This window comes from Triturus cristatus, chromosome 10 (assembly GCF_964204655.1).
Source record: "Triturus cristatus chromosome 10, aTriCri1.1, whole genome shotgun sequence".
Classification (NCBI taxonomy): Eukaryota; Metazoa; Chordata; class Amphibia; order Caudata; family Salamandridae; genus Triturus; species Triturus cristatus.
The window spans coordinates 847,764,195-847,788,925 of record NC_140593.1 but is presented as its reverse complement, the minus strand read 5'-3'; the positions used below and the strand labels follow the sequence as shown (position 1 = coordinate 847,788,925).

The window sequence follows — 24,731 nt, the reverse complement described above, 5'->3', positions numbered from 1 at the left end:
TCTTATAGCATTGAAAAGAAGAAATGGTCCTATATAATAAGCAGCCTAAAAATAATTCCACAGCTTGGGCTCGTCCGGGATTTGAACCCGGGACCTCTCGCACCCGAAGCGAGAATCATACCCCTAGACCAACGAGCCTGATTCCCGAGTCGGCAATTTGAACAATTTCTGATGCGTCTTTCAGAAACAAAGCAGTGCTATTTGGCTGCTCTCTCTCTATGTGAGCCACACAAAGTCATGTTTCTCTCAAGATGTTGTTTTTTTCACTCTTGCAAGGAAGGGATCAGCCGATATCCTAGCTGCCAGTGAGCAGAAAAAAGGCACTGATGAGAACTGCAGGCACTTTCTGGCACTTGTACTTCTCTGCAAGTCCTGGACCCTTGCCCCATAAACTTCCACCCCAGAAGCAAGGGAGGGCCTGCCAATTCTTGCTCCTAAGAAAGAGGCGTTTGATTCTTGGATTTAAACACGCTCACTCAGCGCTCGATCAGGCGAGATCAGGCGAGATTTATATGAGTGGCTCGCAGGACTGAAACACTCACCTGGGAGACCCAGGGTGGCTGAATTCCCAGAATGGTCATTGTTGGGCAAGTCACCTCCTTTCCTCCTGCCTCAATCTAGAATTGGCTGCAAATCACAAGATAGAGTTCAATGTCCATGTGTACTGCCTACTCCCAGCTACCTCTCTGTCTTCCTTATGTAAATTAAAATTCGCAAGGGGTGACCAATGACAATCTGCTCCTCCCACATAACCAGGAAGCCCTGTTGAACATGTCTGCCTCTGTTGTTGCAGGGACAGTGCCTTCTCCGCCCAAAAGGTGGCAGGAGAGCCTCACAACAAAGATAGGATCAACTGCTTAGTGAGAAACCAGCACGGCAGTTAGTGTGATGGAGTGCAAATTTAACGGAAGTTGTGCCTGAGGTGTCCCTTCCAGGAATACATGGAATTGTGATTGAGGGCCCAGCCTGATCGTTGGTGGATTTCTCGTCATATGTTACAGGTCCGTGCAAAGATTGTGGCGTGTGGGGAATGCACTGCAAAAAACAGGAAGATTTAAGGGTGTAAAAGAGACCTGTCAGAAGTGGGATTTGAACCCACGCCTCCATGAGGAGACCAGAAGTCTCAGTTGCACTGAAGATCAAGCTCTCTTGAGTCTGGCGCCTTAGACCACTCGGCCATCCTGACAGCCCTGGCTATGTACAGGTCTGACTCTTCTGTCTGCACTTGCCAATGTTTGCACTTACAGCGTTCACAGCAATGTCACAGGTGTAAAGGCCCCACAATACAACATGGCATGATAAAAAAAAAGCTAGGCACAAGAGCGACCACTGATGGATGCGGATTACTTTGTTTCGTCTTGCAAAAGTAAAGGAAGTTTCCCACGGCACGCTGGGTTCATGGACCGCCTCTTCTTAAGCTTGCATTGAGATAATAAGGTTTTAGAGGGTGCACATAAAAGCAGCTCATGCACAGTGTTTCTGCCCGGTCTCGAACCGGGGACCTTTCGCGTGTTAGGCGAACGTGATGACCACTACACTACAGAAACTAACTTGCTGTGTTTTACTGTTAGAGCAAGGTTCCTCTCAAGGATTCTCTCTACTTCTATTCTGCTGTATCAGCAGCCACTCAGAAAGCGAGGAGCAAGTGTGAAAACTGCAGAGATATCAGCCAACATGCTTGCAATTAGACGTATTAAAAATTTACTTATGCAGGCATCGACAGACAAATATCTGATGCCTAAATGCCAGCAAGTACAGCTTGGGAAAGCATCACCTGGGACACACACAGACTAAGCATGAAGGCAGAAAAAGCATGGATATCCGTTTTTCTTCTGAGGTTCAAAATAATTTGTGCAACAATGCGCCGAGTGTAATGAGAAATAGTCAGGCATTGTGAGTTTTGAGTAGGATTCGTATGTTTACCTCTAAAAAAGGGCTCGTCCGGGATTTGAACCCGGGACCTCTCGCACCCTAAGCGAGAATCATACCCCTAGACCAACGAGCCGAGGCACACAAGAGTCACCTTTCGCACCAGCTCCGGGGGTTATTGGCAGCGAGTCGGTGAATGCTTCACCCAAAGCAAGCAACTGCACATGCTGCTCTCTTCTGCAATATGGTTGCTGTCTTTTCCATGGCCGTCATCGAACAAGAAATGAAAATGCCTCCATCCTTCAGACATTTTGTTTGCTCTAGGTGTATGCTCTCGGTGAGGACAATAAAACAATTTCTGCTCTCATGCCTTGCTTTCATCAAGTAGGCCCACCCTTCAGTACAAAAGGACGTGCAAACGAATGGCGCAAACTATCGTCACTTCTCTTTTTGAGCTGTCACTGATGCCCCTGGAGCACAGTACGTCACGCTGGCGAGGGATAGACAGCTTCCATTATCTCAGCTTTCCTATAAGTTGAGAGAGTAAATGCAAACAATAAGCTGCTGTTTCTGCCCGGTCTCGAACCAGGGACCTTTCGCATGTAAAGCGAACGTGATAACCACTACACCACAGAAACAGATACTCTGGTAGCAATCTTCTTGGCATGTAGTGGGCTGGAAAGCACAGACCAAGGGCCAATGTCCATGAAGCTCAACGTTGGACCCTCCTTACCCGATCTCTTTCTTTGGAAGAAAGGAACGAGGACCACTTTTATTCCAAAAGGCGATTTTAAAACCATACCTGAAATCACACTAGAAAAACACTTTGAATTTAATGTTCCTACACTGATGGTCCACCCCAGAAAAGCAGTTGCAAAGAAGTCCGGCACTGAAATTCTATACGCCAAAAGTGGGAAACAGCGTGCAGGGAAAGGAACTTTCTCACCACACACGGCGTCTTATAGCATTGAAAAGAAGAAATGGTCCTATATAATAAGCAGCCTAAAAATAATTCCACAGCTTGGGCTCGTCCGGGATTTGAACCCGGGACCTCTCGCACCCGAAGTGAGAATCATACCCCTAGACCAACGAGCCTGATTCCCGAGTCGGCAATTTGAACAATTTCTGATGCGTCTTTCAGAAACAAAGCAGTGCTATTTGGCTGCTCTCTCTCTATGTGAGCCACACAAAGTCATGTTTCTCTCAAGATGTTGTTTTTTTCACTCTTGCAAGGAAGGGATCAGCCGATATCCTAGCTGCCAGTGAGCAGAAAAAAGGCACTGATGAGAACTGCAGGCACTTTCTGGCACTTGTACTTCTCTGCAAGTCCTGGACCCTTGCCCCATAAACTTCCACCCCAGAAGCAAGGGAGGGCCTGCCAATTCTTGCTCCTAAGAAAGAGGCGTTTGATTCTTGGATTCAAACACGCTCACTCAGCGCTCAATTAGGCTCGATCAGGCGAGATTTATATGAGTGGCTCGCAGGACTGAAACACTCACCTGGGAGACCCAGGGTGGCTGAATTCCCAGAATGGTCATTGTTGGGCAAGTCACCTCCTTTCCTCCTGCCTCAATCTAGAATTGGCTGCAAATCACAAGATAGAGCTCAATGTCCGTGTGTACTGCCTACTCCCAGCTACCTCTCTGTCTTCCTTATGTAAATTAAAATTCGCAAGGGGTGACCAATGACAATCTGCTCCTCCCACATAACCAGGAAGCCCTGTTGAACATGTCTGCCTGTGTTGTTGCAGGGACAGTGCCTTCTCCGCCCAAAAGGTGGCAGGAGAGCCTCACAACAAAGATAGGATCAACTGCTTAATGAGAAACCAGCACGGCAGTTAGTGTGATGGAGTGCAAATTTAACGGAAGTTGTGCCTGAGGTGTCCCTTCCAGGAATACATGGAATTGTGATTGAGGGCCCAGCCTGATCGTTGGTGGATTTCTCGTCATATGTTACAGGTCCGTGCAAAGATTGTGGCGTGTGGGGAATGCACTGCAAAAAACAGGAAGATTTAAGGGTGTAAAAGAGACCTGTCAGAAGTGGGATTTGAACCCACGCCTCCATGAGGAGACCAGAAGTCTCAGTTGCACTGAAGATCAAGCTCTCTTGAGTCTGGCGCCTTAGACCACTCGGCCATCCTGACAGCCCTGGCTATGTACAGGTCTGACTCTTCTGTCTGCACTTGCCAATGTTTGCACTTACAGCGTTCACAGCAATGTCACAGGTGTAAAGGCCCCACAATACAACATGGCATGATAAAAAAAAAGCTAGGCACAAGAGCGACCACTGATGGATGCGGATTACTTTGTTTCGTCTTGCAAAAGTAAAGGAAGTTTCCCACGGCTCGCTGGGTTCATGGACCGCCTCTTCTTAAGCTTGCATTGAGATAATAAGGTTTTAGAGGGTGCACATAAAAGCAGCTCATGCACAGTGTTTCTGCCCGGTCTCAAACCAGGGACCTTTCGCATTTTAGGCGAACGTGATGACCACTACACTACAGAAACTAACTTGCTGTGTTTTACTGTTAGAGCAAGGTTCCTCTCAAGGATTCTCTCTACTTCTATTCTGCTGTATCAGCAGCCACTCAGAAAGCGAGGAGCAAGTGTGAAAACTGCAGAGATATCAGCCAACATGCTTGCAATTAGACGTATTAAAAATTTACTTATGCAGGCATCGACAGACAAATATCTGATGCCTAAATGCCAGCAAGAACAGCTTGGGAAAGCATCACCTGGGACACACACAGACTAAGCATGAAGGCAGAAAAAGCATGGATATCCGTTTTTCTTCTGAGGTTCAAAATAATTTGTGCAACAATGCGCCGAGTGTAATGAGAAATAGTCAGGCATTGTGAGTTTTGAGTAGGATTCGTATGTTTACCTCTAAAAAAGGGCTCGTCCGGGATTTGAACCCGGGACCTCTCGCACCCTAAGCGAGAATCATACCCCTAGACCAACGAGCCGAGGCACACAAGAGTCACCTTTCGCACCAGCTCCGGGGGATATTGGCAGCGAGTCGGTGAATGCTTCACCCAAAGCAAGCAACTGCACATGCTGCTCTCTTCTGCAATATGGTTGCTGTCTTTTCCATGGCCGTCATCGAACAAGAAATGAAAATGCCTCCATCCTTCAGACATTTTGTTTGCTCTAGGTGTATGCTCTCGGTGAGGACAATAAAACAATTTCTGCTCTCATGCCTTGCTTTCATCAAGTAGGCCCACCCTTCAGTACAAAAGGACGTGCAAACGAATGGCGCAAACTATCGTCACTTCTCTTTTTGAGCTGTCACTGATGCCCCTGGAGCACAGTACGTCACGCTGGCGAGGGATAGACAGCTTCCATTATCTCAGCTTTCCTATAAGTTGAGAGAGTAAATGCAAACAATAAGCTGCTGTTTCTGCCCGGTCTCGAACCAGGGACCTTTCGCGTGTAAAGCGAACATGATAACCACTACACCACAGAAACAGATACTCTGGCAGCAATCTTCTTGGCATGTAGTGGGCTGGAAAGCACAGACCAAGGGCCAATGTCCATGAAGCTCAACGTTGGACCCTCCTTACCCGATCTCTTTCTTTGGAAGAAAGGAACGAGGACCACTTTTATTCCAAAAGGCGATTTTAAAACCATACCTGAAATCACACTAGAAAAACACTTTGAATTTAATGTTCCTACACTGATGGTCCACCCCAGAAAAGCAGTTGCAAAGAAGTCCGGCACTGAAATTCTATACGCCAAAAGTGGGAAACAGCGTGCAGGGAAAGGAACTTTCTCACCACACACGGCGTCTTATAGCATTGAAAAGAAGAAATGGTCCTATATAATAAGCAGCCTAAAAATAATTCCACAGCTTGGGCTCGTCCGGGATTTGAACCCGGGACCTCTCGCACCCGAAGCGAGAATCATACCCCTAGACCAACGAGCCTGATTCCCGAGTCGGCAATTTGAACAATTTCTGATGCGTCTTTCAGAAACAAAGCAGTGCTATTTGGCTGCTCTCTCTCTATGTGAGCCACACAAAGTCATGTTTCTCTCAAGATGTTGTTTTTTTCACTCTTGCAAGGAAGGGATCAGCCGATATCCTAGCTGCCAGTGAGCAGAAAAAAGGCACTGATGAGAACTGCAGGCACTTTCTGGCACTTGTACTTCTCTGCAAGTCCTGGACCCTTGCCCCATAAACTTCCACCCCAGAAGCAAGGGAGGGCCTGCCAATTCTTGCTCCTAAGAAAGAGGCGTTTGATTCTTGGATTTAAACACGCTCACTCAGCGCTCGATCAGGCGAGATCAGGCGAGGTTTATATGAGTGGCTCGCAGGACTGAAACACTCACCTGGGAGACCCAGGGTGGCTGAATTCCCAGAATGGTCATTGTTGGGCAAGTCACCTCCTTTCCTCCTGCCTCAATCTAGAATTGGCTGCAAATCACAAGATAGAGTTCAATGTCCATGTGTACTGCCTACTCCCAGCTACCTCTCTGTCTTCCTTATGTAAATTAAAATTCGCAAGGGGTGACCAATGACAATCTGCTCCTCCCACATAACCAGGAAGCCCTGTTGAACATGTCTGCCTCTGTTGTTGCAGGGACAGTGCCTTCTCCGCCCAAAAGGTGGCAGGAGAGCCTCACAACAAAGATAGGATCAACTGCTTAGTGAGAAACCAGCACGGCAGTTAGTGTGATGGAGTGCAAATTTAACGGAAGTTGTGCCTGAGGTGTCCCTTCCAGGAATACATGGAATTGTGATTGAGGGCCCAGCCTGATCGTTGGTGGATTTCTCGTCATATGTTACAGGTCCGTGCAAAGATTGTGGCGTGTGGGGAATGCACTGCAAAAAACAGGAAGATTTAAGGGTGTAAAAGAGACCTGTCAGAAGTGGGATTTGAACCCACGCCTCCATGAGGAGACCAGAAGTCTCAGTTGCACTGAAGATCAAGCTCTCTTGAGTCTGGCGCCTTAGACCACTCGGCCATCCTGACAGCCCTGGCTATGTACAGGTCTGACTCTTCTGTCTGCACTTGCCAATGTTTGCACTTACAGCGTTCACAGCAATGTCACAGGTGTAAAGGCCCCACAATACAACATGGCATGATAAAAAAAAAGCTAGGCACAAGAGCGACCACTGATGGATGCGGATTACTTTGTTTCGTCTTGCAAAAGTAAAGGAAGTTTCCCACGGCTCGCTGGGTTCATGGACCGCCTCTTCTTAAGCTTGCATTGAGATAATAAGGTTTTAGAGGGTGCACATAAAAGCAGCTCATGCACAGTGTTTCTGCCCGGTCTCGAACCGGGGACCTTTCGCGTGTTAGGCGAACGTGATGACCACTACACTACAGAAACTAACTTGCTGTGTTTTACTGTTAGAGCAAGGTTCCTCTCAAGGATTCTCTCTACTTCTATTCTGCTGTATCAGCAGCCACTCAGAAAGCGAGGAGCAAGTGTGAAAACTGCAGAGATATCAGCCAACATGCTTGCAATTAGACGTATTAAAAATTTACTTATGCAGGCATCGACAGACAAATATCTGATGCCTAAATGCCAGCAAGTACAGCTTGGGAAAGCATCACCTGGGACACACACAGACTAAGCATGAAGGCAGAAAAAGCATGGATATCCGTTTTTCTTCTGAGGTTCAAAATAATTTGTGCAACAATGCGCCGAGTGTAATGAGAAATAGTCAGGCATTGTGAGTTTTGAGTAGGATTCGTATGTTTACCTCTAAAAAAGGGCTCGTCCGGGATTTGAACCCGGGACCTCTCGCACCCTAAGCGAGAATCATACCCCTAGACCAACGAGCCGAGGCACACAAGAGTCACCTTTCGCACCAGCTCCGGGGGTTATTGGCAGCGAGTCGGTGAATGCTTCACCCAAAGCAAGCAACTGCACATGCTGCTCTCTTCTGCAATATGGTTGCTGTCTTTTCCATGGCCGTCATCGAACAAGAAATGAAAATGCCTCCATCCTTCAGACATTTTGTTTGCTCTAGGTGTATGCTCTCGGTGAGGACAATAAAACAATTTCTGCTCTCATGCCTTGCTTTCATCAAGTAGGCCCACCCTTCAGTACAAAAGGACGTGCAAACGAATGGCGCAAACTATCGTCACTTCTCTTTTTGAGCTGTCACTGATGCCCCTGGAGCACAGTACGTCACGCTGGCGAGGGATAGACAGCTTCCATTATCTCAGCTTTCCTATAAGTTGAGAGAGTAAATGCAAACAATAAGCTGCTGTTTCTGCCCGGTCTCGAACCAGGGACCTTTCGCATGTAAAGCGAACGTGATAACCACTACACCACAGAAACAGATACTCTGGTAGCAATCTTCTTGGCATGTAGTGGGCTGGAAAGCACAGACCAAGGGCCAATGTCCATGAAGCTCAACGTTGGACCCTCCTTACCCGATCTCTTTCTTTGGAAGAAAGGAACGAGGACCACTTTTATTCCAAAAGGCGATTTTAAAACCATACCTGAAATCACACTAGAAAAACACTTTGAATTTAATGTTCCTACACTGATGGTCCACCCCAGAAAAGCAGTTGCAAAGAAGTCCGGCACTGAAATTCTATACGCCAAAAGTGGGAAACAGCGTGCAGGGAAAGGAACTTTCTCACCACACACGGCGTCTTATAGCATTGAAAAGAAGAAATGGTCCTATATAATAAGCAGCCTAAAAATAATTCCACAGCTTGGGCTCGTCCGGGATTTGAACCCGGGACCTCTCGCACCCGAAGTGAGAATCATACCCCTAGACCAACGAGCCTGATTCCCGAGTCGGCAATTTGAACAATTTCTGATGCGTCTTTCAGAAACAAAGCAGTGCTATTTGGCTGCTCTCTCTCTATGTGAGCCACACAAAGTCATGTTTCTCTCAAGATGTTGTTTTTTTCACTCTTGCAAGGAAGGGATCAGCCGATATCCTAGCTGCCAGTGAGCAGAAAAAAGGCACTGATGAGAACTGCAGGCACTTTCTGGCACTTGTACTTCTCTGCAAGTCCTGGACCCTTGCCCCATAAACTTCCACCCCAGAAGCAAGGGAGGGCCTGCCAATTCTTGCTCCTAAGAAAGAGGCGTTTGATTCTTGGATTCAAACACGCTCACTCAGCGCTCAATCAGGCTCGATCAGGCGAGATTTATATGAGTGGCTCGCAGGACTGAAACACTCACCTGGGAGACCCAGGGTGGCTGAATTCCCAGAATGGTCATTGTTGGGCAAGTCACCTCCTTTCCTCCTGCCTCAATCTAGAATTGGCTGCAAATCACAAGATAGAGCTCAATGTCCGTGTGTACTGCCTACTCCCAGCTACCTCTCTGTCTTCCTTATGTAAATTAAAATTCGCAAGGGGTGACCAATGACAATCTGCTCCTCCCACATAACCAGGAAGCCCTGTTGAACATGTCTGCCTGTGTTGTTGCAGGGACAGTGCCTTCTCCGCCCAAAAGGTGGCAGGAGAGCCTCACAACAAAGATAGGATCAACTGCTTAATGAGAAACCAGCACGGCAGTTAGTGTGATGGAGTGCAAATTTAACGGAAGTTGTGCCTGAGGTGTCCCTTCCAGGAATACATGGAATTGTGATTGAGGGCCCAGCCTGATCGTTGGTGGATTTCTCGTCATATGTTACAGGTCCGTGCAAAGATTGTGGCGTGTGGGGAATGCACTGCAAAAAACAGGAAGATTTAAGGGTGTAAAAGAGACCTGTCAGAAGTGGGATTTGAACCCACGCCTCCATGAGGAGACCAGAAGTCTCAGTTGCACTGAAGATCAAGCTCTCTTGAGACTGGCGCCTTAGACCACTCGGCCATCCTGACAGCCCTGGCTATGTACAGGTCTGACTCTTCTGTCTGCACTTGCCAATGTTTGCACTTACAGCGTTCACAGCAATGTCACAGGTGTAAAGGCCCCACAATACAACATGGCATGATAAAAAAAAAGCTAGGCACAAGAGCGACCACTGATGGATGCGGATTACTTTGTTTCATCTTGCAAAAGTAAAGGAAGTTTCCCACGGCTCGCTGGGTTCATGGACCGCCTCTTCTTAAGCTTGCATTGAGATAATAAGGTTTTAGAGGGTGCACATAAAAGCAGCTCATGCACAGTGTTTCTGCCCGGTCTCAAACCAGGGACCTTTCGCATGTTAGGCGAACGTGATGACCACTACACTACAGAAACTAACTTGCTGTGTTTTACTGTTAGAGCAAGGTTCCTCTCAAGGATTCTCTCTACTTCTATTCTGCTGTATCAGCAGCCACTCAGAAAGCGAGGAGCAAGTGTGAAAACTGCAGAGATATCAGCCAACATGCTTGCAATTAGACGTATTAAAAATTTACTTATGCAGGCATCGACAGACAAATATCTGATGCCTAAATGCCAGCAAGAACAGCTTGGGAAAGCATCACCTGGGACACACACAGACTAAGCATGAAGGCAGAAAAAGCATGGATATCCGTTTTTCTTCTGAGGTTCAAAATAATTTGTGCAACAATGCGCCGAGTGTAATGAGAAATAGTCAGGCATTGTGAGTTTTGAGTAGGATTCGTATGTTTACCTCTAAAAAAGGGCTCGTCCGGGATTTGAACCCGGGACCTCTCGCACCCTAAGCGAGAATCATACCCCTAGACCAACGAGCCGAGGCACACAAGAGTCACCTTTCGCACCAGCTCCGGGGGATATTGGCAGCGAGTCGGTGAATGCTTCACCCAAAGCAAGCAACTGCACATGCTGCTCTCTTCTGCAATATGGTTGCTGTCTTTTCCATGGCCGTCATCGAACAAGAAATGAAAATGCCTCCATCCTTCAGACATTTTGTTTGCTCTAGGTGTATGCTCTCGGTGAGGACAATAAAACAATTTCTGCTCTCATGCCTTGCTTTCATCAAGTAGGCCCACCCTTCAGTACAAAAGGACGTGCAAACGAATGGCGCAAACTATCGTCACTTCTCTTTTTGAGCTGTCACTGATGCCCCTGGAGCACAGTACGTCACGCTGGCGAGGGATAGACAGCTTCCATTATCTCAGCTTTCCTATAAGTTGAGAGAGTAAATGCAAACAATAAGCTGCTGTTTCTGCCCGGTCTCGAACCAGGGACCTTTCGCGTGTAAAGCGAACATGATAACCACTACACCACAGAAACAGATACTCTGGCAGCAATCTTCTTGGCATGTAGTTGGCTGGAAAGCACAGACCAAGGGCCAATGTCCATGAAGCTCAACGTTGGACCCTCCTTACCCGATCTCTTTCTTTGGAAGAAAGGAACGAGGACCACTTTTATTCCAAAAGGCGATTTTAAAACCATACCTGAAATCACACTAGAAAAACACTTTGAATTTAATGTTCCTACACTGATGGTCCACCCCAGAAAAGCAGTTGCAAAGAAGTCCGGCACTGAAATTCTATACGCCAAAAGTGGGAAACAGCGTGCAGGGAAAGGAACTTTCTCACCACACACGGCGTCTTATAGCATTGAAAAGAAGAAATGGTCCTATATAATAAGCAGCCTAAAAATAATTCCACAGCTTGGGCTCGTCCGGGATTTGAACCCGGGACCTCTCGCACCCGAAGCGAGAATCATACCCCTAGACCAACGAGCCTGATTCCCGAGTCGCCAATTTGAACAATTTCTGATGCGTCTTTCAGAAACAAAGCAGTGCTATTTGGCTGCTCTCTCTCTATGTGAGCCACACAAAGTCATGTTTCTCTCAAGATGTTGTTTTTTTCACTCTTGCAAGGAAGGGATCAGCCGATATCCTAGCTGCCAGTGAGCAGAAAAAAGGCACTGATGAGAACTGCAGGCACTTTCTGGCACTTGTACTTCTCTGCAAGTCCTGGACCCTTGCCCCATAAACTTCCACCCCAGAAGCAAGGGAGGGCCTGCCAATTCTTGCTCCTAAGAAAGAGGCGTTTGATTCTTGGATTTAAACACGCTCACTCAGCGCTCGATCAGGCGAGATCAGGCGAGATTTATATGAGTGGCTCGCAGGACTGAAACACTCACCTGGGAGACCCAGGGTGGCTGAATTCCCAGAATGGTCATTGTTGGGCAAGTCACCTCCTTTCCTCCTGCCTCAATCTAGAATTGGCTGCAAATCACAAGATAGAGTTCAATGTCCATGTGTACTGCCTACTCCCAGCTACCTCTCTGTCTTCCTTATGTAAATTAAAATTCGCAAGGGGTGACCAATGACAATCTGCTCCTCCCACATAACCAGGAAGCCCTGTTGAACATGTCTGCCTCTGTTGTTGCAGGGACAGTGCCTTCTCCGCCCAAAAGGTGGCAGGAGAGCCTCACAACAAAGATAGGATCAACTGCTTAGTGAGAAACCAGCACGGCAGTTAGTGTGATGGAGTGCAAATTTAACGGAAGTTGTGCCTGAGGTGTCCCTTCCAGGAATACATGGAATTGTGATTGAGGGCCCAGCCTGATCGTTGGTGGATTTCTCGTCATATGTTACAGGTCCGTGCAAAGATTGTGGCGTGTGGGGAATGCACTGCAAAAAACAGGAAGATTTAAGGGTGTAAAAGAGACCTGTCAGAAGTGGGATTTGAACCCACGCCTCCATGAGGAGACCAGAAGTCTCAGTTGCACTGAAGATCAAGCTCTCTTGAGTCTGGCGCCTTAGACCACTCGGCCATCCTGACAGCCCTGGCTATGTACAGGTCTGACTCTTCTGTCTGCACTTGCCAATGTTTGCACTTAACAGCGTTCACAGCAATGTCACAGGTGTAAAGGCCCCACAATACAACATGGCATGATAAAAAAAAAGCTAGGCACAAGAGCGACCACTGATGGATGCGGATTACTTTGTTTCGTCTTGCAAAAGTAAAGGAAGTTTCCCACGGCTCGCTGGGTTCATGGACCGCCTCTTCTTAAGCTTGCATTGAGATAATAAGGTTTTAGAGGGTGCACATAAAAGCAGCTCATGCACAGTGTTTCTGCCCGGTCTCGAACCGGGGACCTTTCGCGTGTTAGGCGAACGTGATGACCACTACACTACAGAAACTAACTTGCTGTGTTTTACTGTTAGAGCAAGGTTCCTCTCAAGGATTCTCTCTACTTCTATTCTGCTGTATCAGCAGCCACTCAGAAAGCGAGGAGCAAGTGTGAAAACTGCAGAGATATCAGCCAACATGCTTGCAATTAGACGTATTAAAAATTTACTTATGCAGGCATCGACAGACAAATATCTGATGCCTAAATGCCAGCAAGTACAGCTTGGGAAAGCATCACCTGGGACACACACAGACTAAGCATGAAGGCAGAAAAAGCATGGATATCCGTTTTTCTTCTGAGGTTCAAAATAATTTGTGCAACAATGCGCCGAGTGTAATGAGAAATAGTCAGGCATTGTGAGTTTTGAGTAGGATTCGTATGTTTACCTCTAAAAAAGGGCTCGTCCGGGATTTGAACCCGGGACCTCTCGCACCCTAAGCGAGAATCATACCCCTAGACCAACGAGCCGAGGCACACAAGAGTCACCTTTCGCACCAGCTCCGGGGGTTATTGGCAGCGAGTCGGTGAATGCTTCACCCAAAGCAAGCAACTGCACATGCTGCTCTCTTCTGCAATATGGTTGCTGTCTTTTCCATGGCCGTCATCGAACAAGAAATGAAAATGACTCCATCCTTCAGACATTTTGTTTGCTCTAGGTGTATGCTCTCGGTGAGGACAATAAAACAATTTCTGCTCTCATGCCTTGCTTTCATCAAGTAGGCCCACCCTTCAGTACAAAAGGACGTGCAAACGAATGGCGCAAACTATCGTCACTTTTCTTTTTGAGCTGTCACTGATGCCCCTGGAGCACAGTACGTCACGCTGGCGAGGGATAGACAGCTTCCATTATCTCAGCTTTCCTATAAGTTGAGAGAGTAAATGCAAACAATAAGCTGCTGTTTCTGCCCGGTCTCGAACCAGGGACATTTCGCGTGTAAAGCGAACGTGATAACCACTACACCACAGAAACAGATACTCTGGTAGCAATCTTCTTGGCATGTAGTGGGCTGGAAAGCACAGACCAAGGGCCAATGTCCATGAAGCTCAAAGTTGGACACTCCTTACCCGATCTCTTTCTTTGGAAGAAAGGAACGAGGACCACTTTTATTCCAAAAGGCGATTTTAAAACCATACCTGAAATCACACTAGAAAAACACTTTGAATTTAATGTTCCTACACTGATGGTCCACCCCAGAAAAGCAGTTGCAAAGAAGTCCGGCACTGAAATTCTATACGCCAAAAGTGGGAAACAGCGTGCAGGGAAAGGAACTTTCTCACCACACACGGCGTCTTATAGCATTGAAAAGAAGAAATGGTCCTATATAATAAGCAGCCTAAAAATAATTCCACAGCTTGGGCTCGTCCGGGATTTGAACCCGGGACCTCTCGCACCCGAAGTGAGAATCATACCCCTAGACCAACGAGCCTGATTCCCGAGTCGCCAATTTGAACAATTTCTGATGCGTCTTTCAGAAACAAAGCAGTGCTATTTGGCTGCTCTCTCTATATGTGAGCCACACAAAGTCATGTTTCTCTCAAGATGTTGTTTTTTTCACTCTTGCAAGGAAGGGATCAGCCGATATCCTAGCTGCCAGTGAGCAGAAAAAAGGCACTGATGTGAACTGCAGGCACTTTCTGGCACTTGTACTTCTCTGCAAGTCCTGGACCCTTGCCCCATAAACTTCCACCCCAGAAGCAAGGGAGGGCCTGCCAATTCTTGCTCCTAAGAAAGAGGCGTTTGATTCTTGGATTCAAACACGCTCACTCAGCGCTCGATCAGGCGAGATCAGGCGAGATTTATATGAGTGGCTCGCAGGACTGAAACACTCACCTGGGAGACCCAGGGTGGCTGAATTCCCAGAATGGTCATTGTTGGGCAAGTCACCTTCTTTCCTCCTGCCTCAATCTAGAATTGGATGCAAATCACAAGATAGAGCTCAATGTCCGTGTGTACTGCCTACTCCCAGCTACCTCTCTGTCTTCCTTATGTAAATTAAAATTCGCAAGGGGTGACCAATGACAATCTGCTCCTCCCACATAACCAGGAAGCCCTGTTGAACATGTCTGCCTGTGTTGTTGCAGGGACAGTGCCTTCTCCGCCCAAAAGGTGGCAGGAGAGCCTCACAACAAAGATAGGATCAACTGCTTAATGAGAAACCAGCACGGCAGTTAGTGTGATGGAGTGCAAATTTAACGGAAGTTGTGCCTGAGGTGTCCCTTCCAGGAATACATGGAATTGTGATTGAGGGCCCAGCCTGATCGTTGGTGGATTTCTCGTCATATGTTACAGGTCCGTGCAAAGATTGTGGCGTGTGGGGAATGCACTGCAAAAAACAGGAAGATTTAAGGGTGTAAAAGAGACCTGTCAGAAGTGGGATTTGAACCCACGCCTCCATGAGGAGACCAGAAGTCTCAGTTGCACTGAAGATCAAGCTCTCTTGAGACTGGCGCCTTAGACCACTCGGCCATCCTGACAGCCCTGGCTATGTACAGGTCTGACTCTTCTGTCTGCACTTGCCAATGTTTGCACTTACAGCGTTCACAGCAATGTCACAGGTGTAAAGGCCCCACAATACAACATGGCATGATAAAAAAAAAGCTAGGCACAAGAGCGACCACTGATGGATGCGGATTACTTTGTTTCATCTTGCAAAAGTAAAGGAAGTTTCCCACGGCTCGCTGGGTTCATGGACCGCCTCTTCTTAAGCTTGCATTGAGATAATAAGGTTTTAGAGGGTGCACATAAAAGCAGCTCATGCACAGTGTTTCTGCCCGGTCTCAAACCAGGGACCTTTCGCATGTTAGGCGAACGTGATGACCACTACACTACAGAAACTAACTTGCTGTGTTTTACTGTTAGAGCAAGGTTCCTCTCAAGGATTCTCTCTACTTCTATTCTGCTGTATCAGCAGCCACTCAGAAAGCGAGGAGCAAGTGTGAAAACTGCAGAGATATCAGCCAACATGCTTGCAATTAGACGTATTAAAAATTTACTTATGCAGGCATCGACAGACAAATATCTGATGCCTAAATGCCAGCAAGAACAGCTTGGGAAAGCATCACCTGGGACACACACAGACTAAGCATGAAGGCAGAAAAAGCATGGATATCCGTTTTTCTTCTGAGGTTCAAAATAATTTGTGCAACAATGCGCCGAGTGTAATGAGAAATAGTCAGGCATTGTGAGTTTTGAGTAGGATTCGTATGTTTACCTCTAAAAAAGGGCTCGTCCGGGATTTGAACCCGGGACCTCTCGCACCCTAAGCGAGAATCATACCCCTAGACCAACGAGCCGAGGCACACAAGAGTCACCTTTCGCACCAGCTCCGGGGGATATTGGCAGCGAGTCGGTGAATGCTTCACCCAAAGCAAGCAACTGCACATGCTGCTCTCTTCTGCAATATGGTTGCTGTCTTTTCCATGGCCGTCATCGAACAAGAAATGAAAATGCCTCCATCCTTCAGACATTTTGTTTGCTCTAGGTGTATGCTCTCGGTGAGGACAATAAAACAATTTCTGCTCTCATGCCTTGCTTTCATCAAGTAGGCCCACCCTTCAGTACAAAAGGACGTGCAAACGAATGGCGCAAACTATCGTCACTTCTCTTTTTGAGCTGTCACTGATGCCCCTGGAGCACAGTACGTCACGCTGGCGAGGGATAGACAGCTTCCATTATCTCAGCTTTCCTATAAGTTGAGAGAGTAAATGCAAACAATAAGCTGCTGTTTCTGCCCGGTCTCGAACCAGGGACCTTTCGCGTGTAAAGCGAACATGATAACCACTACACCACAGAAACAGATACTCTGGCAGCAATCTTCTTGGCATGTAGTTGGCTGGAAAGCACAGACCAAGGGCCAATGTCCATGAAGCTCAACGTTGGACCCTCCTTACCCGATCTCTTTCTTTGGAAGAAAGGAACGAGGACCACTTTTATTCCAAAAGGCGATTTTAAAACCATACCTGAAATCACACTAGAAAAACACTTTGAATTTAATGTTCCTACACTGATGGTCCACCCCAGAAAAGCAGTTGCAAAGAAGTCCGGCACTGAAATTCTATACGCCAAAAGTGGGAAACAGCGTGCAGGGAAAGGAACTTTCTCACCACACACGGCGTCTTATAGCATTGAAAAGAAGAAATGGTCCTATATAATAAGCAGCCTAAAAATAATTCCACAGCTTGGGCTCGTCCGGGATTTGAACCCGGGACCTCTCGCACCCGAAGCGAGAATCATACCCCTAGACCAACGAGCCTGATTCCCGAGTCGCCAATTTGAACAATTTCTGATGCGTCTTTCAGAAACAAAGCAGTGCTATTTGGCTGCTCTCTCTCTATGTGAGCCACACAAAGTCATGTTTCTCTCAAGATGTTGTTTTTTTCACTCTTGCAAGGAAGGGATCAGCCGATATCCTAGCTGCCAGTGAGCAGAAAAAAGGCACTGATGAGAACTGCAGGCACTTTCTGGCACTTGTACTTCTCTGCAAGTCCTGGACCCTTGCCCCATAAACTTCCACCCCAGAAGCAAGGGAGGGCCTGCCAATTCTTGCTCCTAAGAAAGAGGCGTTTGATTCTTGGATTTAAACACGCTCACTCAGCGCTCGATCAGGCGAGATCAGGCGAGATTTATATGAGTGGCTCGCAGGACTGAAACACTCACCTGGGAGACCCAGGGTGGCTGAATTCCCAGAATGGTCATTGTTGGGCAAGTCACCTCCTTTCCTCCTGCCTCAATCTAGAATTGGCTGCAAATCACAAGATAGAGTTCAATGTCCATGTGTACTGCCTACTCCCAGCTACCTCTCTGTCTTCCTTATGTAAATTAAAATTCGCAAGGGGTGACCAATGACAATCTGCTCCTCCCACATAACCAGGAAGCCCTGTTGAACATGTCTGCCTCTGTTGTTGCAGGGACAGTGCCTTCTCCGCCCAAAAGGTGGCAGGAGAGCCTCACAACAAAGATAGGATCAACTGCTTAGTGAGAAACCAGCACGGCAGTTAGTGTGATGGAGTGCAAATTTAACGGAAGTTGTGCCTGAGGTGTCCCTTCCAGGAATACATGGAATTGTGATTGAGGGCCCAGCCTGATCGTTGGTGGATTTCTCGTCATATGTTACAGGTCCGTGCAAAGATTGTGGCGTGTGGGGAATGCACTGCAAAAAACAGGAAGATTTAAGGGTGTAAAAGAGACCTGTCAGAAGTGGGATTTGAACCCACGCCTCCATGAGGAGACCAGAAGTCTCAGTTGCACTGAAGATCAAGCTCTCTTGAGTCTGGCGCCTTAGACCACTCGGCCATCCTGACAGCCCTGGCTATGTACAGGTCTGACTCTTCTGTCTGCACTTGCCAATGTTTGCACTTAACAGCGTTCACAGCAATGTCACAGGTGTAAAGGCCCCACAATACAACATGGCATGATAAAAAAAAAGCTAGGCACAAGAGCGACCACTGATGGATGCGGATTACTTTGTTTCGTCTTGCAAAAGTAAAGGAAGTTTCCCACGGCTCGCTGGGTTCATGGACCGCCTCTTCTTAAGCTTGCATTGAGATAATAAGGTTTTAGAGGGTGCACATAAAAGCAGCTCATGCACAGTGTTTCTGCCCGGTCTCGAACCGGGGACCTTTCGCGTGTTAGGCGAACGTGATGACCACTACACTACAGAAACTAACTTGCTGTGTTTTACTGTTAGAGCAAGGTTCCTCTCAAGGATTCTCTCTACTTCTATTCTGCTGTATCAGCAGCCACTCAGAAAGCGAGGAGCAAGTGTGAAAACTGCAGAGATATCAGCCAACATGCTTGCAATTAGACGTATTAAAAATTTACTTATGCAGGCATCGACAGACAAATATCTGATGCCTAAATGCCAGCAAGTACAGCTTGGGAAAGCATCACCTGGGACACACACAGACTAAGCATGAAGGCAGAAAAAGCATGGATATCCGTTTTTCTTCTGAGGTTCAAAATAATTTGTGCAACAATGCGCCGAGTGTAATGAGAAATAGTCAGGCATTGTGAGTTTTGAGTAGGATTCGTATGTTTACCTCTAAAAAAGGGCTCGTCCGGGATTTGAACCCGGGACCTCTCGCACCCTAAGCGAGAATCATACCCCTAGACCAACGAGCCGAGGCACACAAGAGTCACCTTTCGCACCAGCTCCGGGGGTTATTGGCAGCGAGTCGGTGAATGCTTCACCCAAAGCAAGCAACTGCACATGCTGCTCTCTTCTGCAATATGGTTGCTGTCTTTTCCATGGCCGTCATCGAACAAGAAATGAAAATGACTCCATCCTTCAGACATTTTGTTTGCTCTAGGTGTATGCTCTCGGTGAGGACAATAAAACAATTTCTGCTCTCATGCCTTGCTTTCATCAAGTAGGCCCACCCTTCAGTACAAAAGGACGTGCAAACGAATGGCGCAAACTATCGTCACTTTTCTTTTTGAGCTGTCACTGATGCCCCTGGAGCACAGTACGTCACGCTGGCGAGGGATAGACAGCTTCCATTATCTCAGCTTTCCTATAAGTTGAGAGAGTAAATGCAAACAATAAGCTGCTGTTTCTGCCCGGTCTCGAACCAGGGACATTTCGCGTGTAAAGCGAACGTGATAACCACTACACCACAGAAACAGATACTCTGGTAGCAATCTTCTTGGCATGTAGTGGGCTGGAAAGCACAGACCAAGGGCCAATGTCCATGAAGCTCAAAGTTGGACACTCCTTACCCGATCTCTTTCTTTGGAAGAAAGGAACGAGGACCACTTTTATTCCAAAAGGCGATTTTAAAACCATACCTGAAATCACACTAGAAAAACACTTTGAATTTAATGTTCCTACACTGATGGTCCACCCCAGAAAAGCAGTTGCAAAGAAGTCCGGCACTGAAATTCTATACGCCAAAAGTGGGAAACAGCGTGCAGGGAAAGGAACTTTCTCACCACACACGGCGTCTTATAGCATTGAAAAGAAGAAATGGTCCTATATAATAAGCAGCCTAAAAATAATTCCACAGCTTGGGCTCGTCCGGGATTTGAACCCGGGACCTCTCGCACCCGAAGTGAGAATCATACCCCTAGACCAACGAGCCTGATTCCCGAGTCGCCAATTTGAACAATTTCTGATGCGTCTTTCAGAAACAAAGCAGTGCTATTTGGCTGCTCTCTCTATATGTGAGCCACACAAAGTCATGTTTCTCTCAAGATGTTGTTTTTTTCACTCTTGCAAGGAAGGGATCAGCCGATATCCTAGCTGCCAGTGAGCAGAAAAAAGGCACTGATGAGAACTGCAGGCACTTTCTGGCACTTGTACTTCTCTGCAAGTCCTGGACCCTTGCCCCATAAACTTCCACCCCAGAAGCAAGGGAGGGCCTGCCAATTCTTGCTCCTAAGAAAGAGGCGTTTGATTCTTGGATTCAAACACGCTCACTCAGCGCTCGATCAGGCGAGATCAGGCGAGATTTATATGAGTGGCTCGCAGGACTGAAACACTCACCTGGGAGACCCAGGGTGGCTGAATTCCCAGAATGGTCATTGTTGGGCAAGTCACCTTCTTTCCTCCTGCCTCAATCTAGAATTGGATGCAAATCACAAGATAGAGCTCAATGTCCGTGTGTACTGCCTACTCCCAGCTACCTCTCTGTCTTCCTTATGTAAATTAAAATTCGCAAGGGGTGACCAATGACAATCTGCTCCTCCCACATAACCAGGAAGCCCTGTTGAACATGTCTGCCTGTGTTGTTGCAGGGACAGTGCCTTCTCCGCCCAAAAGGTGGCAGGAGAGCCTCACAACAAAGATAGGATCAACTGCTTAATGAGAAACCAGCACGGCAGTTAGTGTGATGGAGTGCAAATTTAACGGAAGTTGTGCCTGAGGTGTCCCTTCCAGGAATACATGGAATTGTGATTGAGGGCCCAGCCTGATCGTTGGTGGATTTCTCGTCATATGTTACAGGTCCGTGCAAAGATTGTGGCGTGTGGGGAATGCACTGCAAAAAACAGGAAGATTTAAGGGTGTAAAAGAGACCTGTCAGAAGTGGGATTTGAACCCACGCCTCCATGAGGAGACCAGAAGTCTCAGTTGCACTGAAGATCAAGCTCTCTGGAGTCTGGCGCCTTAGACCACTCGGCCATCCTTGGCTATGTACAGGTCTGACTCTTCTGTCTGCACTTGCCAATGTTTGCACTTACAGCGTTCACAGCAATGTCACAGGTGTAAAGGCCCCACAATACAACATGGCATGATAAAAAAAAAGCTAGGCACAAGAGCGACCACTGATGGATGCGGATTACTTTGTTTCGTCTTGCAAAAGTAAAGGAAGTTTCCCACGGCTCGCTGGGTTCATGGACCGCCTCTTCTTAAGCTTGCATTGAGATAATAAGGTTTTAGAGGGTGCACATAAAAGCAGCTCATGCACAGTGTTTCTGCCAGGTCTCAAACCAGGGACCTTTCGCATTTTAGGCGAACGTGATGACCACTACACTACAGAAACTAACTTGCTGTGTTTTACTGTTAGAGCAAGGTTCCTCTCAAGGATTCTCTCTACTTCTATTCTGCTGTATCAGCAGCCACTCAGAAAGCGAGGAGCAAGTGTGAAAACTGCAGAGATATCAGCCAACATGCTTGCAATTAGACGTATTAAAAATTTACTTATGCAGGCATCGACAGACAAATATCTGATGCCTAAATGCCAGCAAGAACAGCTTGGGAAAGCATCACCTGGGACACACACAGACTAAGCATGAAGGCAGAAAAAGCATGGATATCCGTTTTTCTTCTGAGGTTCAAAATAATTTGTGCAACAATGCGCCGAGTGTAATGAGAAATAGTCAGGCATTGTGAGTTTTGAGTAGGATTCGTATGTTTACCTCTAAAAAAGGGCTCGTCCGGGATTTGAACCCGGGACCTCTCGCACCCTAAGCGAGAATCATACCCCTAGACCAACGAGCCGAGGCACACAAGAGTCACCTTTCGCACCAGCTCCGGGGGATATTGGCAGCGAGTCGGTGAATGCTTCACCCAAAGCAAGCAACTGCACATGCTGCTCTCTTCTGCAATATGGTTGCTGTCTTTTCCATGGCCGTCATCGAACAAGAAATGAAAATGCCTCCATCCTTCAGACATTTTGTTTGCTCTAGGTGTATGCTCTCGGTGAGGACAATAAAACAATTTCTGCTCTCATGCCTTGCTTTCATCAAGTAGGCCCACCCTTCAGTACAAAAGGACGTGCAAACGAATGGCGCAAACTATCGTCACTTCTCTTTTTGAGCTGTCACTGATGCCCCTGGAGCACAGTACGTCACGCTGGCGAGGGATAGACAGCTTCCATTATCTCAGCTTTCCTATAAGTTGAGAGAGTAAATGCAAACAATAAGCTGCTGTTTCTGCCCGGTCTCGAACCAGGGACCTTTCGCGTGTAAAGCGAACATGATAACCACTACACCACAGAAACAGATACTCTGGCAGCAATCTTCTTGGCATGTAGTGGGCTGGAAAGCACAGACCAAGGGCCAATGTCCATGAAGCTCAACGTTGGACCCTCCTTACCCGATCTCTTTCTTTGGAAGAAAGGAACGAGGACCACTTTTATTCCAAAAGGCGATTTTAAAACCATACCTGAAATCACACTAGAAAAACACTTTGAATTTAATGTTCCTACACTGATGGTCCACCCCAGAAAAGCAGTTGCAAAGAAGTCCGGCACTGAAATTCTATACGCCAAAAGTGGGAAACAGCGTGCAGGGAAAGGAACTTTCTCACCACACACGGCGTCTTATAGCATTGAAAAGAAGAAATGGTCCTATATAATAAGCAGCCTAAAAATAATTCCACAGCTTGGGCTCGTCCGGGATTTGAACCCGGGACCTCTCGCACCCGAAGCGAGAATCATACCCCTAGACCAACGAGCCTGATTCCCGAGTCGGCAATTTGAACAATTTCTGATGCGTCTTTCAGAAACAAAGCAGTGCTATTTGGCTGCTCTCTCTCTATGTGAGCCACACAAAGTCATGTTTCTCTCAAGATGTTGTTTTTTTCACTCTTGCAAGGAAGGGATCAGCCGATATCCTAGCTGCCAGTGAGCAGAAAAAAGGCACTGATGAGAACTGCAGGCACTTTCTGGCACTTGTACTTCTCTGCAAGTCCTGGACCCTTGCCCCATAAACTTCCACCCCAGAAGCAAGGGAGGGCCTGCCAATTCTTGCTCCTAAGAAAGAGGCGTTTGATTCTTGGATTTAAACACGCTCACTCAGCGCTCGATCAGGCGAGATCAGGCGAGATTTATATGAGTGGCTCGCAGGACTGAAACACTCACCTGGGAGACCCAGGGTGGCTGAATTCCCAGAATGGTCATTGTTGGGCAAGTCACCTCCTTTCCTCCTGCCTCAATCTAGAATTGGCTGCAAATCACAAGATAGAGTTCAATGTCCATGTGTACTGCCTACTCCCAGCTACCTCTCTGTCTTCCTTATGTAAATTAAAATTCGCAAGGGGTGACCAATGACAATCTGCTCCTCCCACATAACCAGGAAGCCCTGTTGAACATGTCTGCCTCTGTTGTTGCAGGGACAGTGCCTTCTCCGCCCAAAAGGTGGCAGGAGAGCCTCACAACAAAGATAGGATCAACTGCTTAGTGAGAAACCAGCACGGCAGTTAGTGTGATGGAGTGCAAATTTAACGGAAGTTGTGCCTGAGGTGTCCCTTCCAGGAATACATGGAATTGTGATTGAGGGCCCAGCCTGATCGTTGGTGGATTTCTCGTCATATGTTACAGGTCCGTGCAAAGATTGTGGCGTGTGGGGAATGCACTGCAAAAAACAGGAAGATTTAAGGGTGTAAAAGAGACCTGTCAGAAGTGGGATTTGAACCCACGCCTCCATGAGGAGACCAGAAGTCTCAGTTGCACTGAAGATCAAGCTCTCTTGAGTCTGGCGCCTTAGACCACTCGGCCATCCTGACAGCCCTGGCTATGTACTGGTCTGACTCTTCTGTCTGCACTTGCCAATGTTTGCACTTACAGCGTTCACAGCAATGTCACAGGTGTAAAGGCCCCACAATACAACATGGCATGATAAAAAAAAAGCTAGGCACAAGAGCGACCACTGATGGATGCGGATTACTTTGTTTCGTCTTGCAAAAGTAAAGGAAGTTTCCCACGGCTCGCTGGGTTCATGGACCGCCTCTTCTTAAGCTTGCATTGAGATAATAAGGTTTTAGAGGGTGCACATAAAAGCAGCTCATGCACAGTGTTTCTGCCCGGTCTCGAACCGGGGACCTTTCGCGTGTTAGGCGAACGTGATGACCACTACACTACAGAAACTAACTTGCTGTGTTTTACTGTTAGAGCAAGGTTCCTCTCAAGGATTCTCTCTACTTCTATTCTGCTGTATCAGCAGCCACTCAGAAAGCGAGGAGCAAGTGTGAAAACTGCAGAGATATCAGCCAACATGCTTGCAATTAGACGTATTAAAAATTTACTTATGCAGGCATCGACAGACAAATATCTGATGCCTAAATGCCAGCAAGTACAGCTTGGGAAAGCATCACCTGGGACACACACAGACTAAGCATGAAGGCAGAAAAAGCATGGATATCCGTTTTTCTTCTGAGGTTCAAAATAATTTGTGCAACAATGCGCCGAGTGTAATGAGAAATAGTCAGGCATTGTGAGTTTTGAGTAGGATTCGTATGTTTACCTCTAAAAAAGGGCTCGTCCGGGATTTGAACCCGGGACCTCTCGCACCCTAAGCGAGAATCATACCCCTAGACCAACGAGCCGAGGCACACAAGAGTCACCTTTCGCACCAGCTCCGGGGGTTATTGGCAGCGAGTCGGTGAATGCTTCACCCAAAGCAAGCAACTGCACATGCTGCTCTCTTCTGCAATATGGTTGCTGTCTTTT

The 24,731-nt window shown here is 47.2% G+C and overlaps 42 non-coding genes across 42 annotated transcripts; all 42 read right to left on the bottom strand.

The window, feature by feature from the left end:
* Nucleotides 1-66: 66 nt before the first annotated feature.
* Nucleotides 67-138, bottom strand: TRNAP-CGG (transfer RNA proline (anticodon CGG)). Its single transcript has one exon. It is a non-coding gene; the product is annotated as a tRNA-Pro (tRNA).
* Nucleotides 139-1,074: 936 nt separating this feature from the next.
* TRNAL-CAA (transfer RNA leucine (anticodon CAA)) lies at nucleotides 1,075-1,186 on the bottom strand. The gene is made up of 2 exons: nucleotides 1,149-1,186; nucleotides 1,075-1,120 (listed from the first exon to the last, which is right to left on the bottom strand). It is a non-coding gene; the product is annotated as a tRNA-Leu (tRNA).
* Nucleotides 1,187-1,474: 288 nt separating this feature from the next.
* Nucleotides 1,475-1,547, bottom strand: TRNAV-AAC (transfer RNA valine (anticodon AAC)). The gene has a single exon. It is a non-coding gene; the product is annotated as a tRNA-Val (tRNA).
* Nucleotides 1,548-1,933: 386 nt separating this feature from the next.
* TRNAP-AGG (transfer RNA proline (anticodon AGG)) lies at nucleotides 1,934-2,005 on the bottom strand. Its single transcript has one exon. It is a non-coding gene; the product is annotated as a tRNA-Pro (tRNA).
* Nucleotides 2,006-2,434: 429 nt separating this feature from the next.
* On the bottom strand, nucleotides 2,435-2,507 carry TRNAV-UAC (transfer RNA valine (anticodon UAC)). Its single transcript has one exon. It is a non-coding gene; the product is annotated as a tRNA-Val (tRNA).
* Nucleotides 2,508-2,892: 385 nt separating this feature from the next.
* TRNAP-CGG (transfer RNA proline (anticodon CGG)) lies at nucleotides 2,893-2,964 on the bottom strand. The gene has a single exon. It is a non-coding gene; the product is annotated as a tRNA-Pro (tRNA).
* Nucleotides 2,965-3,900: 936 nt separating this feature from the next.
* Nucleotides 3,901-4,012, bottom strand: TRNAL-CAA (transfer RNA leucine (anticodon CAA)). The gene is made up of 2 exons: nucleotides 3,975-4,012; nucleotides 3,901-3,946 (listed from the first exon to the last, which is right to left on the bottom strand). It is a non-coding gene; the product is annotated as a tRNA-Leu (tRNA).
* A 288-nt stretch (nucleotides 4,013-4,300) lies between these two features.
* TRNAF-AAA (transfer RNA phenylalanine (anticodon AAA)) lies at nucleotides 4,301-4,373 on the bottom strand. Its single transcript has one exon. It is a non-coding gene; the product is annotated as a tRNA-Phe (tRNA).
* Nucleotides 4,374-4,759: 386 nt separating this feature from the next.
* On the bottom strand, nucleotides 4,760-4,831 carry TRNAP-AGG (transfer RNA proline (anticodon AGG)). The gene has a single exon. It is a non-coding gene; the product is annotated as a tRNA-Pro (tRNA).
* Nucleotides 4,832-5,260: 429 nt separating this feature from the next.
* Nucleotides 5,261-5,333, bottom strand: TRNAV-UAC (transfer RNA valine (anticodon UAC)). The gene has a single exon. It is a non-coding gene; the product is annotated as a tRNA-Val (tRNA).
* Nucleotides 5,334-5,718: 385 nt separating this feature from the next.
* On the bottom strand, nucleotides 5,719-5,790 carry TRNAP-CGG (transfer RNA proline (anticodon CGG)). Its single transcript has one exon. It is a non-coding gene; the product is annotated as a tRNA-Pro (tRNA).
* Nucleotides 5,791-6,726: 936 nt separating this feature from the next.
* Nucleotides 6,727-6,838, bottom strand: TRNAL-CAA (transfer RNA leucine (anticodon CAA)). The gene is made up of 2 exons: nucleotides 6,801-6,838; nucleotides 6,727-6,772 (listed from the first exon to the last, which is right to left on the bottom strand). It is a non-coding gene; the product is annotated as a tRNA-Leu (tRNA).
* A 288-nt stretch (nucleotides 6,839-7,126) lies between these two features.
* On the bottom strand, nucleotides 7,127-7,199 carry TRNAV-AAC (transfer RNA valine (anticodon AAC)). The gene has a single exon. It is a non-coding gene; the product is annotated as a tRNA-Val (tRNA).
* Nucleotides 7,200-7,585: 386 nt separating this feature from the next.
* On the bottom strand, nucleotides 7,586-7,657 carry TRNAP-AGG (transfer RNA proline (anticodon AGG)). The gene has a single exon. It is a non-coding gene; the product is annotated as a tRNA-Pro (tRNA).
* A 429-nt stretch (nucleotides 7,658-8,086) lies between these two features.
* Nucleotides 8,087-8,159, bottom strand: TRNAV-UAC (transfer RNA valine (anticodon UAC)). The gene has a single exon. It is a non-coding gene; the product is annotated as a tRNA-Val (tRNA).
* Nucleotides 8,160-8,544: 385 nt separating this feature from the next.
* TRNAP-CGG (transfer RNA proline (anticodon CGG)) lies at nucleotides 8,545-8,616 on the bottom strand. Its single transcript has one exon. It is a non-coding gene; the product is annotated as a tRNA-Pro (tRNA).
* A 1,336-nt stretch (nucleotides 8,617-9,952) lies between these two features.
* Nucleotides 9,953-10,025, bottom strand: TRNAV-AAC (transfer RNA valine (anticodon AAC)). Its single transcript has one exon. It is a non-coding gene; the product is annotated as a tRNA-Val (tRNA).
* Nucleotides 10,026-10,411: 386 nt separating this feature from the next.
* Nucleotides 10,412-10,483, bottom strand: TRNAP-AGG (transfer RNA proline (anticodon AGG)). The gene has a single exon. It is a non-coding gene; the product is annotated as a tRNA-Pro (tRNA).
* Nucleotides 10,484-10,912: 429 nt separating this feature from the next.
* On the bottom strand, nucleotides 10,913-10,985 carry TRNAV-UAC (transfer RNA valine (anticodon UAC)). Its single transcript has one exon. It is a non-coding gene; the product is annotated as a tRNA-Val (tRNA).
* Nucleotides 10,986-11,370: 385 nt separating this feature from the next.
* Nucleotides 11,371-11,442, bottom strand: TRNAP-CGG (transfer RNA proline (anticodon CGG)). The gene has a single exon. It is a non-coding gene; the product is annotated as a tRNA-Pro (tRNA).
* Nucleotides 11,443-12,378: 936 nt separating this feature from the next.
* Nucleotides 12,379-12,490, bottom strand: TRNAL-CAA (transfer RNA leucine (anticodon CAA)). Its single transcript has 2 exons — nucleotides 12,453-12,490; nucleotides 12,379-12,424 (listed from the first exon to the last, which is right to left on the bottom strand). It is a non-coding gene; the product is annotated as a tRNA-Leu (tRNA).
* Nucleotides 12,491-12,779: 289 nt separating this feature from the next.
* TRNAV-AAC (transfer RNA valine (anticodon AAC)) lies at nucleotides 12,780-12,852 on the bottom strand. The gene has a single exon. It is a non-coding gene; the product is annotated as a tRNA-Val (tRNA).
* A 386-nt stretch (nucleotides 12,853-13,238) lies between these two features.
* On the bottom strand, nucleotides 13,239-13,310 carry TRNAP-AGG (transfer RNA proline (anticodon AGG)). Its single transcript has one exon. It is a non-coding gene; the product is annotated as a tRNA-Pro (tRNA).
* A 429-nt stretch (nucleotides 13,311-13,739) lies between these two features.
* TRNAV-UAC (transfer RNA valine (anticodon UAC)) lies at nucleotides 13,740-13,812 on the bottom strand. The gene has a single exon. It is a non-coding gene; the product is annotated as a tRNA-Val (tRNA).
* Nucleotides 13,813-14,197: 385 nt separating this feature from the next.
* TRNAP-CGG (transfer RNA proline (anticodon CGG)) lies at nucleotides 14,198-14,269 on the bottom strand. The gene has a single exon. It is a non-coding gene; the product is annotated as a tRNA-Pro (tRNA).
* A 1,336-nt stretch (nucleotides 14,270-15,605) lies between these two features.
* Nucleotides 15,606-15,678, bottom strand: TRNAV-AAC (transfer RNA valine (anticodon AAC)). Its single transcript has one exon. It is a non-coding gene; the product is annotated as a tRNA-Val (tRNA).
* Nucleotides 15,679-16,064: 386 nt separating this feature from the next.
* TRNAP-AGG (transfer RNA proline (anticodon AGG)) lies at nucleotides 16,065-16,136 on the bottom strand. Its single transcript has one exon. It is a non-coding gene; the product is annotated as a tRNA-Pro (tRNA).
* Nucleotides 16,137-16,565: 429 nt separating this feature from the next.
* Nucleotides 16,566-16,638, bottom strand: TRNAV-UAC (transfer RNA valine (anticodon UAC)). The gene has a single exon. It is a non-coding gene; the product is annotated as a tRNA-Val (tRNA).
* A 385-nt stretch (nucleotides 16,639-17,023) lies between these two features.
* On the bottom strand, nucleotides 17,024-17,095 carry TRNAP-CGG (transfer RNA proline (anticodon CGG)). The gene has a single exon. It is a non-coding gene; the product is annotated as a tRNA-Pro (tRNA).
* A 936-nt stretch (nucleotides 17,096-18,031) lies between these two features.
* TRNAL-CAA (transfer RNA leucine (anticodon CAA)) lies at nucleotides 18,032-18,143 on the bottom strand. The gene is made up of 2 exons: nucleotides 18,106-18,143; nucleotides 18,032-18,077 (listed from the first exon to the last, which is right to left on the bottom strand). It is a non-coding gene; the product is annotated as a tRNA-Leu (tRNA).
* Nucleotides 18,144-18,432: 289 nt separating this feature from the next.
* On the bottom strand, nucleotides 18,433-18,505 carry TRNAV-AAC (transfer RNA valine (anticodon AAC)). Its single transcript has one exon. It is a non-coding gene; the product is annotated as a tRNA-Val (tRNA).
* A 386-nt stretch (nucleotides 18,506-18,891) lies between these two features.
* On the bottom strand, nucleotides 18,892-18,963 carry TRNAP-AGG (transfer RNA proline (anticodon AGG)). Its single transcript has one exon. It is a non-coding gene; the product is annotated as a tRNA-Pro (tRNA).
* Nucleotides 18,964-19,392: 429 nt separating this feature from the next.
* Nucleotides 19,393-19,465, bottom strand: TRNAV-UAC (transfer RNA valine (anticodon UAC)). Its single transcript has one exon. It is a non-coding gene; the product is annotated as a tRNA-Val (tRNA).
* A 385-nt stretch (nucleotides 19,466-19,850) lies between these two features.
* TRNAP-CGG (transfer RNA proline (anticodon CGG)) lies at nucleotides 19,851-19,922 on the bottom strand. Its single transcript has one exon. It is a non-coding gene; the product is annotated as a tRNA-Pro (tRNA).
* A 936-nt stretch (nucleotides 19,923-20,858) lies between these two features.
* TRNAW-CCA (transfer RNA tryptophan (anticodon CCA)) lies at nucleotides 20,859-20,971 on the bottom strand. Its single transcript has 2 exons — nucleotides 20,933-20,971; nucleotides 20,859-20,904 (listed from the first exon to the last, which is right to left on the bottom strand). It is a non-coding gene; the product is annotated as a tRNA-Trp (tRNA).
* A 279-nt stretch (nucleotides 20,972-21,250) lies between these two features.
* On the bottom strand, nucleotides 21,251-21,323 carry TRNAF-AAA (transfer RNA phenylalanine (anticodon AAA)). Its single transcript has one exon. It is a non-coding gene; the product is annotated as a tRNA-Phe (tRNA).
* A 386-nt stretch (nucleotides 21,324-21,709) lies between these two features.
* TRNAP-AGG (transfer RNA proline (anticodon AGG)) lies at nucleotides 21,710-21,781 on the bottom strand. Its single transcript has one exon. It is a non-coding gene; the product is annotated as a tRNA-Pro (tRNA).
* Nucleotides 21,782-22,210: 429 nt separating this feature from the next.
* TRNAV-UAC (transfer RNA valine (anticodon UAC)) lies at nucleotides 22,211-22,283 on the bottom strand. The gene has a single exon. It is a non-coding gene; the product is annotated as a tRNA-Val (tRNA).
* Nucleotides 22,284-22,668: 385 nt separating this feature from the next.
* TRNAP-CGG (transfer RNA proline (anticodon CGG)) lies at nucleotides 22,669-22,740 on the bottom strand. Its single transcript has one exon. It is a non-coding gene; the product is annotated as a tRNA-Pro (tRNA).
* A 936-nt stretch (nucleotides 22,741-23,676) lies between these two features.
* On the bottom strand, nucleotides 23,677-23,788 carry TRNAL-CAA (transfer RNA leucine (anticodon CAA)). The gene is made up of 2 exons: nucleotides 23,751-23,788; nucleotides 23,677-23,722 (listed from the first exon to the last, which is right to left on the bottom strand). It is a non-coding gene; the product is annotated as a tRNA-Leu (tRNA).
* Nucleotides 23,789-24,076: 288 nt separating this feature from the next.
* TRNAV-AAC (transfer RNA valine (anticodon AAC)) lies at nucleotides 24,077-24,149 on the bottom strand. The gene has a single exon. It is a non-coding gene; the product is annotated as a tRNA-Val (tRNA).
* Nucleotides 24,150-24,535: 386 nt separating this feature from the next.
* Nucleotides 24,536-24,607, bottom strand: TRNAP-AGG (transfer RNA proline (anticodon AGG)). Its single transcript has one exon. It is a non-coding gene; the product is annotated as a tRNA-Pro (tRNA).
* Nucleotides 24,608-24,731: the final 124 nt, after the last annotated feature.